This window comes from Sylvia atricapilla, chromosome 4 (genome assembly GCF_009819655.1).
Source record: "Sylvia atricapilla isolate bSylAtr1 chromosome 4, bSylAtr1.pri, whole genome shotgun sequence".
Lineage (NCBI taxonomy): Eukaryota > Metazoa > Chordata > Aves > Passeriformes > Sylviidae > Sylvia > Sylvia atricapilla.
In genome coordinates this window covers 8,201,571-8,212,791 of record NC_089143.1, presented here as the reverse complement: position 1 = coordinate 8,212,791, position 11,221 = coordinate 8,201,571, and positions in this window count along the sequence as shown.

The following is an 11,221-nucleotide window of genomic DNA, read 5'->3' as shown; positions in this document are numbered from 1 at the left end:
AAGGGGGTATGAGCAGGATGTCTCACTGGGAAGTTAGTAAGGCCGACTGTGACCCCTGCTGGGATTCCAGTCCTGACCAGCACTCTTAAGGTGAGGAGGGAATATTGCCCTTTCTAGTTTTATTGGAATATCTTGTATGCTGAAAAACCAGCAGAAAACAGAAATCCTTAGTCCTTAAGGTTGGTTTTGTGCTGCATAAATATTTTTCAACTGCAGCTGAGCTTGTGAGTCTGCATGCCTCAGCTTTGAAGGATGACTGCTGGAGGACTGAAAGTGTGTGAGCTCAGGGTGATCCTAACCTGATTTTCCTGCACATGAGTGTGCCCTTAATTGTGCTGTCAAGGGCAGAGAATTCACAAGTCTCTCTCACAGCCGCATCCAACAGGGAAACTTCTTATCTCTCCTGAGAATTTGACTGAATGGGGGTAATGTGGATAATGTAGCTCTGCCCTTGAAAAACCAGCCTGCAGTCTGGTTTCTAAAAGTGTTTTGGACATTCAGAGCCTTGCTACTGCCTAGTTAGTATCAGCTTTCTGCATCATAATTGTCTTCTTGAAAACAAGTTTAAAAAAACCCAACTGCGTAGAGTGATGACACTGCTAATTCATTTTTACAGAAAAGGTAAGAGAAAAACTAAGCAATCACAGCTTAACCAGCTTGGAAGGTGGCACATGAAACTGTACACAAAGGCACAGTTCAGGTTGTGAGAGAGACAAGTCAGCATCTGGAAGAGAGAATGACCTTGCTTGTTTAAGAATTTATAACATACCTCAACTCCCTAAGACCTTTCCTCCAACCAAGGACAGATCCCAGTGCTGACACATTTATTTTAGTACTAGGAGGATTAACTGCACAATCATACTTGTTCTCAGAAATGGAAAAAGTTCTGGAGGAAACAAATGGACACTTGATAAAAATGTAGATTTTTTTCTGGAAAGGAATGCAGTCTTCAGTCTGTACAGCACCTTTTGTCTTAGTGTTGCCAGCAATAAAGAGAAGAAACAAATCTTCTGAAAATCCTCATGCTTCTGAGAAGATCATCTAGCCAGACATTCTTTCCGTCACTGTATGGCAAGAGATTGCAGCATATGGAAATGTATCATCAGACAACTACCTCAAATGCCAAACTCCTTCTTTCCTCCTTCATAAGGCATCAGTTCCAAATAACTAACAGAATTGTCCCAGGAACTGTGAAGTGTGAAACTACCTGAATGAACTCCCTCATTGATCTTTGACACATGATCAGTCTGCTTATAATGAGGACAAAAGGATTTATGCCATTTCTGCAAAACTTGGATGATGCATGGAGCCCTTTGCTAGACTGATCACTGCCTTTTGAAATATAGGCTATCCATCATCTTCTCTCCATATGCCCCGACAGCCATCTCTTAGGGAGGCTGACGTCAGCAAATTCAAAAGGGGCTGTTATGTAGCATAGCTTTGTGTGGCATTAGTGAGAAACTGGGCAAAAGATTTTGTTTGATTTTGCAGTTGTGCCCTAAACACTCATACTGATTCAATACCAGTAAAGAAGAGGTCAACTATATGCTTTACACACTTGCTTTTAGTATTGTAGTCACTGTATTTTTCACTGCTCCATTAAAAACCGCTGAAGAGAAATTTTACAAGACCTTGTATACTGTGATTTCATAAGGCATCAAAAGAAGGATTTGACTTAAGAGAGTCAAGTACATCTAAGATAAACCCCATATTTTCTTATAATTCTAACTTCATGGCATTCAAAATCCCTTTGCTATGCTTGTAGTGACATTTATGTTTTACTGTCCTCAGTGCAGAGCTACCCAGGCATTCCTCATGCACCCAGATGTTGTTGCTAATGCAGCTGAGCAGAAACCCTTCTCAGCCACAGTGTTCCTTGTGCAGCTACAGGAGCTGCAAAAGATCTCGCTGTAAAGGAGAAGTGATGTTTCCAGTGATTTTATTTTCTTCCATGGTTTACCCAAACTTTCAGTAAATTACAAGGCTCTCCAGGTCTGGATGTTTCTATTGCACCTACTTATAAGGTAAAAAGTAACATTTCACATGACAACTATTATGACACCTTGTTTATCTGCACTTAGAAACTGGAAGGCTCAGATCAACCTATGTTATGCTGTCTAAACATTTATTTTGCAGACATAGCTATGAGAGCCCCCTGACCTCCTGAACCAGTACCTCCCAGTACCTGGATACAGATACAGATATTAGCAAGGGAATTCATTGCAGAGCACTACACACTTTAAGAGGCAACAGTGAGAAAAAGGTTTGTTTGACAGATAATGGATTGTAAGAACTTGGTCAGTAACAAATCTCAGTAAACCTCATGTAACTATTAGAAATTTTTGTACTCGGTTAAATAAGATGTAAGGCTAACACTGAACTCTCTCTCAATCAATGTGTCATCTTCTCCACAAGCTGGGCTTGCACACAATAAATAGATGCCTTATCCTCTTTTTGGGGCTGAGGAAAAGCCCTCACCTCAGACCCAGGCAGCAGCAGGCTTTGGCAGAGTTGGGAAACTATGAAATGCCCACCAGCCCTGGGCACAGCTGGTCAAACACCAAAGCTGTGGCAGGGATTGCACTATTCAGTGTGCTGGCAGACTGCTTCTTGCTGAAAGTCAGCCTTCTGTGCCAGCTCTGGAGTGAACAATGAATGGTGAGAAAGGGGATGGGGAACAGATGTCGAGGGTGGTCTTCTTGATCTGTCAGCTGAAGCAACTGCCCACTTACCAGATGCAAGTCCTGCTCATTTTTTGAGGCCAGTCTGTACTCAGGTGACAGAGTGGACAGCCAGCAGGAAGTCATTATTGATATTACTCTGAAGAAATGACTTTTCAATGAGGTGGCAACGAGGTGATTGATATTTAAATATAGAGTATCTGGATTATTTCCTATTAATTTCTGGAAAAATTAATAACAAGGCAGGTATTGAAGTCAAATATGTTACAGTGAGTTGATGTCTGTTTTGATAGGATCATATTCTAAAGTTGCTCTTCGATAAACTATTAAATGTCAGGAAAAGTTGGGGAATAATTACAATTTTAAGCAGAAAACAACATTCCCTATGCTAGAGACAATGGAGTTAAAGTAAAATTTAATTAAAGACATATGAGTAAGAAGATCTTAGAATGACGAAGCACTCAGGTTGGAAGGAACCTCAAAAAATCATCCATTCCAACATTTGTGGGCAAAGGGGTGAAGATGATTATCTAGCACCCTGTCCAGTTGAAAATCTGCCTTGATGGAGACTCCACCACATCCCTGAGGAAGTTGTTCAGTGAGTACTAGTTCTAACTGTAAAAAAATCTCTGTATTATATCAGAATGAAACTTCTGAGGCTGGGTGTAGATATATGAACAATAAGAAGAAAGGTTGAATATAGCTGTTGTGCATAGCAGCAGAATATGTTCAATAATCCTTAGTTTACCAGTTGGGATTTTTTAAGTTAACTTAGGGTCTACTGAGTTCTTCACAGTGGCAGAGCAAGATATTTGTACCTCAAAAGGCATCTGTGCAAGTGAAATTGCTTCTTTCTCTCCACACCTCCATGAATTTTACATATTGGTAATCTACTGTTATATTATCGAATTGCCTGTTCTTTGTTGGGTCTTTCTGAAGTTTACTCCATATCTCTGCTGACTGGTTCGTATCACCTCCCTGCTTGGTCCCTCTTTCCAGGGTGTGAACAAAAAAGTCCTCCAGGCTTATGAGGAAAAACCTGCTCTTGGCAGGCCCATGCTCTTGCTGTTTATTTAGCAGTTGTCTGCCTTGTGTTTCCAGATTAATTCCCTTATCATTTGGTCTGTTCCTCTTGCCAGTACTGATGTCAAACTAAGCAGTAGTGTTAATAGACTTTGCCCATCTTTATTACAGAGTCATGCCGTATTTGCCCTCTCACTTTTTTTCTTCCTAATTAATTTTCGATAAGTATGGGCTAAAAGTACCTCTGCTTGTCTGACAGTTCTAAAAAATCCAGCAGAGGTGTGATCTTGCTGCCTTGTGATACATCATCTTGAGCAGAGGAAAGGTACACAGAGCTGAGGGGTAAGCATTCCCTTTCAGGGGCTGATGGCTCCTCAGCACATGTCAACTAACATCCTTGGATATAATCCTCGCTCCATTTATTTTACAAACACAGACATAAATCTTTTCACCTCAGAACATAATGGCCACATCCAAACTGAAATCTGGATACTGGCAAGGTGCCCAAGTCCTTTGCCATATGCCATGTTCCTGAAATCCTGAATTTCTATATTTTGCTTTGCTTAAAACATAGTATCCCAAACAGGCCCCAGAGGGTACCTAGGGGCTCAGTCTGGATTTTGTGTTGTATGTGTTCCAGCTGGAAGTTATATATTGCCAGCAGTCAGTTACTTGTATTTATAGTGGGAAAGATGTGGAAGAAACTAGCAAACACTTTAGAGGAAGCAAATTCACTACCAGCTGGCAAAATGATGGGAGGAAAATCCATTTTAAAATTTAGCCTCTTATATTTACTTTTGTGTTTTAGCAATCTTCTGAAAGTATATCTTCAAAAACATCAAACTCAACACAAGATGAAAATCACACCATTAGCAACAAATAGATGATGTCTTGAAAGCTTCAAGCTTGCTAAAAAATCTTCAGAAACTACTTACCATCTCTGTTTCTTTCCTTAATAATTTGTGCATTGAATAAATATTGTACTTTAGAGTGGTGGTTGTATTTTACCTGAGAATTGAGCTACTCTTAATTCCAAACTAACAGCATTTTCCTTCTTTTTAATTGCCACCATGAAAAATCAACTAGTTTCTTTGTCTCACCTTTGTTTTATATTTATAGCTTCATCGCCTTCCTCCTCTGCAATTTTGTTTCTTATTAATTTTCTCCTTTATTTATGTCTCAGCATTATTCCCGTGTCGCATTGCTCCTTCATTCCAGGTACTTTTTGTCAAAACTTAATGATGTCTCCCTGTAGAAAACTGCATTAAGCGGAAGAGTTTGTGCTGCTTTATGATAACTCAGATAAATATCTGAAAGAATTAAAAATTATATCCAACCCAAAGTACTGTTTATCTCTCTTCCTCAGGCACAGTTAACTGTCTTGGGTAGAGATATTTTACATAAATTAGAATTAGGGATGTATTTTGTCAGTCTTCACTGAACTTAGTCTCTTGATACCTGGAAAAATTTTATTGATCAGTTGTGTTTCTTTATGGCATATTCACATATTTGTGAAATAAATTTATTTCCTCACAGATGTGACTGATAGTAACAGCAAGAGCCATGTTTACTGGATTTAAGTCTTTATCATTTCTGGAGTAAATGCATGACTACTGCTCACCCTAGAGTCTTTCTGGTCCAGACAAAGAAGGCGAGTGGGCATTTGAACTAATAATGTTCTTTAAGAGCCAGAAAATGTTATTTAGAGAAGAACCACAGATTGACTAATAGAAAAGAATATATAACTCTCTTATTTTCTTAGTAGTACTGGCTTAACTTTGCAGAGGGATATTAATAAAGTATTGAAAAATGTGCTGTATAAATACTCATAATTTTTTGATCAGAGCTTACAAATTTTTTTGTAGCCTATTTAAGTAATAAAGTACCAGTAACAGGTTGATACAACCCATCCACATATACCTGCAGACCTTTTTACCCAGTCAACTGAAAAGTTACAGAGAACTTGAGGAGTATCATAGAAGACATACAGTGAAGTGGCTCTCTCTGAAACAGGCACCTATTGGATAAGGGTATTTTGTTTGGAAGGCATGTATTTTAAACTCATTAGACTTCAAAACATAATATGAAAAGCAAAAGAAACAAAAATGAGCCTCAGTGAGCTAGACTGCTGAGTCATCTCATTGGTTGCTTTAGATTGTAAATACCTCTAGTGATTATCCATTGTTTCTTTTCTGAAGACCATCTGTATAAAACTACTACCAACATTTAACATCTTCACAAGAATACTGTATTTCAGAGGTTGTGTCTTCTGCACTAAGCCATAATGTTTCACCTTGGTATGAAAGCTAGTGGGTTGGATACTGAAGTCAAGAAGCAAATGTCACCTCAAAAGTGCATATCTACTGGTCCTATCAAAAGCACATACCTGGTTTGATCCATTGCTTACAATATTCCAGGTCCTGAAATTAAGGCTAAGGCAGGCCATCAGCTAGATATTATAAAGGGATTGCTATATGCACTGCATTTTAACTCCATGCTATCAAATTTACAAATTTTATTTTGGCTGTTCTCCAAGCCTTTCCAACATGCTTTCCATTTCCTTTGCCTCCTACCAGTTACATAGGCCATCTGTTTTCCCAGTGAAAGTTCAAGAGCCAATGTATGAAAAGCATACGCTCCTTTTAAAATAACTTTCCCACTGTTTTGTATTCATGTAATTTCATAATGATCAGACTGTTTCTTGTTGCTCTCCCTTAGTGCAGGCAAGTTTTGTTAGCTATCAAGGGTGTTGTTGTTAAGTAAATGTTGTTTGAGGTTTTCCCTTCAAGTGCAGCTCTCTGAGAAGACATCAGTTGGAACAATCTGGTGTTCTTTCATGAAGATTTTCTCTCTGGTTTGAAAGTGACATATGTGTAGGATGAAAATTGCATATTTCTTCAAGAATATGTGCTATTTTTGGCTATTGTGATCCGTACATTCTGTTCATGTTCCATAAAAGATGAATGTAAAAGGCTTTTCTTTCTTTTTTTAAGTTCTTGGAGAAAGTCTGCACTGTTTGCTCTGATATAACAGAAAGAAATTCTGTCCCAGAAATGTATTAAAAAGTAACATGGAACAGATTCTGTTGTGCAAGTGAAATAATAGATATGTCCCAGCTGGGTTCTCGTACTCCCTAATTTTCATTTACTTTCATCCCATCAATTCTTTGCCTGGTCTGTCTGGTAGCTGATATAATATATCAGGGAAATTATAGCTGATTTCTAAAACCTATTTCATGGAAAGCATTGAATGAAACTAAAGACTCAGCACAGAAGTGACAAAAAGAGAGAGATTTCCTGCTCCCTCATGTATACAGGTTGTACTGCAAATCACTATAAATGCTTCCTTTCTTAATTACTGAAATGTTAGGGATACTGCTTAAATAATCACATTGAAAGCAAGGCATTAGAAAAGATTTTTTTCTCAAGTTTTTGATATAACCAGTGAAACCTTAAAAATTCTGAAACTCCTAAGTAGATGAAATACCTTCTAAGGCTCTTGTATTAGATCTCGTGCCCAAAAGTACAATTACTCATATAAAGATGTTGATGGTAATTTCACTTTCATATGCATATAGAAAGGCACATTATAAGGGGTGAGCTAATATATAGAGGGATGTGTGGTGCTAATCTCTATGCCAGCTGTGAGAAATTAAAGGAAATGAATCTGAAAAATGCATTCTCATCCTTGCTGACTTCTGAAGTGTAAGTTAACCACTCCCCTAGGTTTTATATTTTTGAAGGCAAGAATAAGCACCTCCTTTCAGTAAAATAGATGACACTTCTTATGAAAGAGATGTAAAATTCAGATAATCAGAGTGTATGATCCCTCTTCTCAGTTTTTCCTATATTTCAAACTTTCCCCAGTAAAGCAAACCAGGAATTTGGAATAAGATTTCTCCAGTAATAGTTAATCAGTTTAAAAAGGGCAGTCATACTGAAATTTTTATTGTTGCTGTACATTATAGCAATTGATATCCTAAAGAGCATAGTTCGATTTACAACATGTGAATAATTAAGCTTTAATGCCAGAAAAAATGTTAGTAATCCTATCCATTACATAAAGACATTTTTGCCTCTGGTTTCCAGCTTAAACCAGTATTCCTGCAACAAGGAAAAAATATTTAATATTGAATGAAATTAACCAAACTCATGGCTAGGTTTTTAAGAATATAGAATTATAGACCTAAGGAGTAAAGTGAACAAAATAAAATTGCTGTCCATGGAGAGCTAGAGGTCCTTCACCAAACCTCAGGGAAAAGCAAGCTGTGGTGCTGATTCTCAATACCATCTGTTCTTTGGGTATGAAATGATTTATGGGAATTGTTCATATTTTTCTGTCAACAGTTCAACTTCAGCAGTATATGCTTGGGCAACAAATGAAAGTTGAAGCAAATGTATGTTACCACTAAAATTTACTCCGTGCAAAAACTATAAAATATGTTGAATATAGAAGCCTATATCAATAAAATGTTATTCACTTCAGCATATAAAAATATTGTAAAGAAGATACTAGTCCTCCTTGCTTCCATCTCACCAGGGACTTTGGGTGGATATTAAAATTATTCGCTTAAATTGTTTTAATATTACTGAAAAAATTACATCAATATTCATGGGAATAAAATTGAGCCAACACTGAGTAGTTAATATTTCTGCTCCTTCTCACATTTCTTGAAATTCTTGTCTAAAAAAAAATGTCCCACATCATCCAATTATATGATACTGGGCTTTGCAGTATTGTTTAAATATGTTTTTTACGCCATTTGTGAATAGTTTTGCATCCAGAGTGACTACTGTTTTCAATTTTGGGTGTTATTTTCTTAGCTCAGATTTGGAACATGTCATTTAATCTTCATGTGTTCCATGCCACTGGCACATAGGCAGGTCTCTCTTGAGATGTTAGGTACCAACAGGACTTTGTAGAAAAGATTGAGTTAGTTTGGGATTATAGAATTCAATTTCCCCTCCCAAATCTCTGCCCATCAGGGAAGAAATGCTGAACAGCTGGATCTGGCAAGACCATAGCAATTCCAGTTAGGATAGACCAGTGGAGTTTCAGACTTCACACTTGTTTTGAGACAGATCAAAAGGCTTACAATAACTGTCACCAAGCTTAACATACCTGTCCTTTTGAAATAAAACTGCTGCTTCTTGGGTCCTCAGCCTCAGATCAACTCCAGAAGTGTTTGCTCCACCTTCAGCCTGGTGACCTGACATGAATCTCCTGCCTTTGATTCCTTGCTGTAATGCATTTATGGTGCATCCATCTCAGTTCTTTCCAACTGAGGCAGCAAACAAATCTCAGCATGAGCTTCCCATACAGTCAACAGATTCTCAGTCACTTGGGTAAAGGATTTGTAGGTTAGTGTTCTGGTGAACCCTGTGTTTATGATGATTTTTGGTGAAACTCCTACATCTACTTGAAATGACAATTGCAGTTGAATTTGGTTAAAAAAACACATTAATAAAACCTTGGTTTTGTACTAACTCAAGGCAAATCTTACTCAAATCAGTAAAAATTTTCTTTATGAGAATAAAGGCCATAGTAAAAAGAATGCTGATTTGTTATCCCATGGAAACTGTAGAAGACATTTTCTGAGTGAAACTGGGAGATGAAAAGGCTGCATTTGTCTTTCAGGCTCGTCAGAGAGCCAGGAGGATGCAGCCAATGACATGGTGACAGCATGCTGCAGTCCTTGGGAAGAGGTTGATCATTATCCACCATTTCAGCTTTTACATCCAAACTTGACAAGATCTATTTACAATTAAGTTCTTATTTTCCTAGCAGATCTAATGTGTGATCTGTGTACATTTCTCTCATAAGTCAATAACTTCATGAAAAGGACTATGATTGGTTTAATATTTTATTAGTATCCCAGAATTTTCTTGCTTTTCCCATTGTTTCCATAAGCTGGATCAATGCCAGCATTGCCCACCTCCTTTACAAACATTGAAAATCTGCTTTAGTCCCTGACTTCCATCATCCGCATCAGCCACTTCATTGTTTCTCCATTTCTGCATCTTTCACATCATGTCTTTTCTTCTTGCATCCACTTGGGTTTTTTTTAGTCAGATACTCTGAAAAGATTACTCAGGGGAAAAAAAATAAATAATTGAAAAAATTGAAAAAAATAAATAATATGCCAATTACAAATGCATGTTCAAACGTGTATTTAACCATTACTATACAATCTAAATGTAATCAAAATAGCTACCTAAATAATGTAGCCATTTATGAGAGAAACAACATGAATAATAGTAAACTAGCAGTTGCCATCAATATTCAAAACATGTCCAATTCTACAAAACATTAAGTTTAAAACCCTTCTGTATGGAATAAGAACTTGGTACTTAGAAAGACTGTGGAATCATATCCTGGTAAAACACAATTGCAAAATGCTTAGAAAATATGAAGTACATTTGTAAGCATGATTATTTTGCAAGAAGTAGCAATCTCCTGGAATGGATAGATGGAATTTCATTGTATTGATAAAATCTATCCTTCAGTGAAAATCATATATTCACATTCTACTTGTCTTCAGTAGTAGAGATTATTTAATGAGTTCCTACTTTACTCTACTATGACCTTCCTACCAATAAGATAATTTTTAATCATGCTAGGTTTTTTATTCTTGAACTTCAAATCCTTCTTTGTTTATTCAGAGCATACAGTATGAGGAGAACACGTATTTTCATAACAGTTTTTTTTAATACAGTGGCAGATGATACTCCTATTTCCAAAGCGTCAAATATAACAGCTTGGTTCTATTTAATCATCTGGCTTTTTTTGTTTCACTTCACATTGAGTTGTAATTGCATATTAGAAAAAAAAGTTTTAAAAAATCTGACTTAATGTCCAAGTAAAAACAATTTACTGAGAAAACACAAAACTTAATATTTGACAGGTAAAAAAATCCATTAATTGTATGAAACATAATTTTTGTTGTTCAACAACTGCCCCAGTCTATATCATCAGGTCACATGGAGTTGGCTTAGGAGCTTAGATACTGAGCAATAGTATGTCTTTTTCACCTTCTCCACTACTTGGAAAAAGTTTTCCATTACTATCTCCTGGTTCTTTCTGAGTGCTTGCATTAATCATCTTTCTTCTTTCTTTGTTACAATAGCAAGAACATTTTTGGTGTAGGATGAAATAAATAGGAAAATATGAAACACATTTCTTAGTGTGAGAAGATTCTAGTGCAAGTAGTTACTGAAATAAAACCTAAAACATCTCCAAATGGCTGATACCAACCTTATGCAATCAAAGAATACAGAAGGAAATCTGCTTAAGTAACCATCCAACATAGAGTAAAGCTTTAAAAATAAAGAAGGAATCTAATCCTGATTTCACTCTGAATTTAGCATGGCTCAACTCCTTAAATTTCTCAGCACACTTCAACAGGAAACACCTGTAGCAAAGCTCTTCACCATGTTGCACTCTAATTCAAGTAGAAATCACCTGATAAGTTTAGTACTCAGAACACCTGCTACCTTAAAACATTCCTTTGAGACACT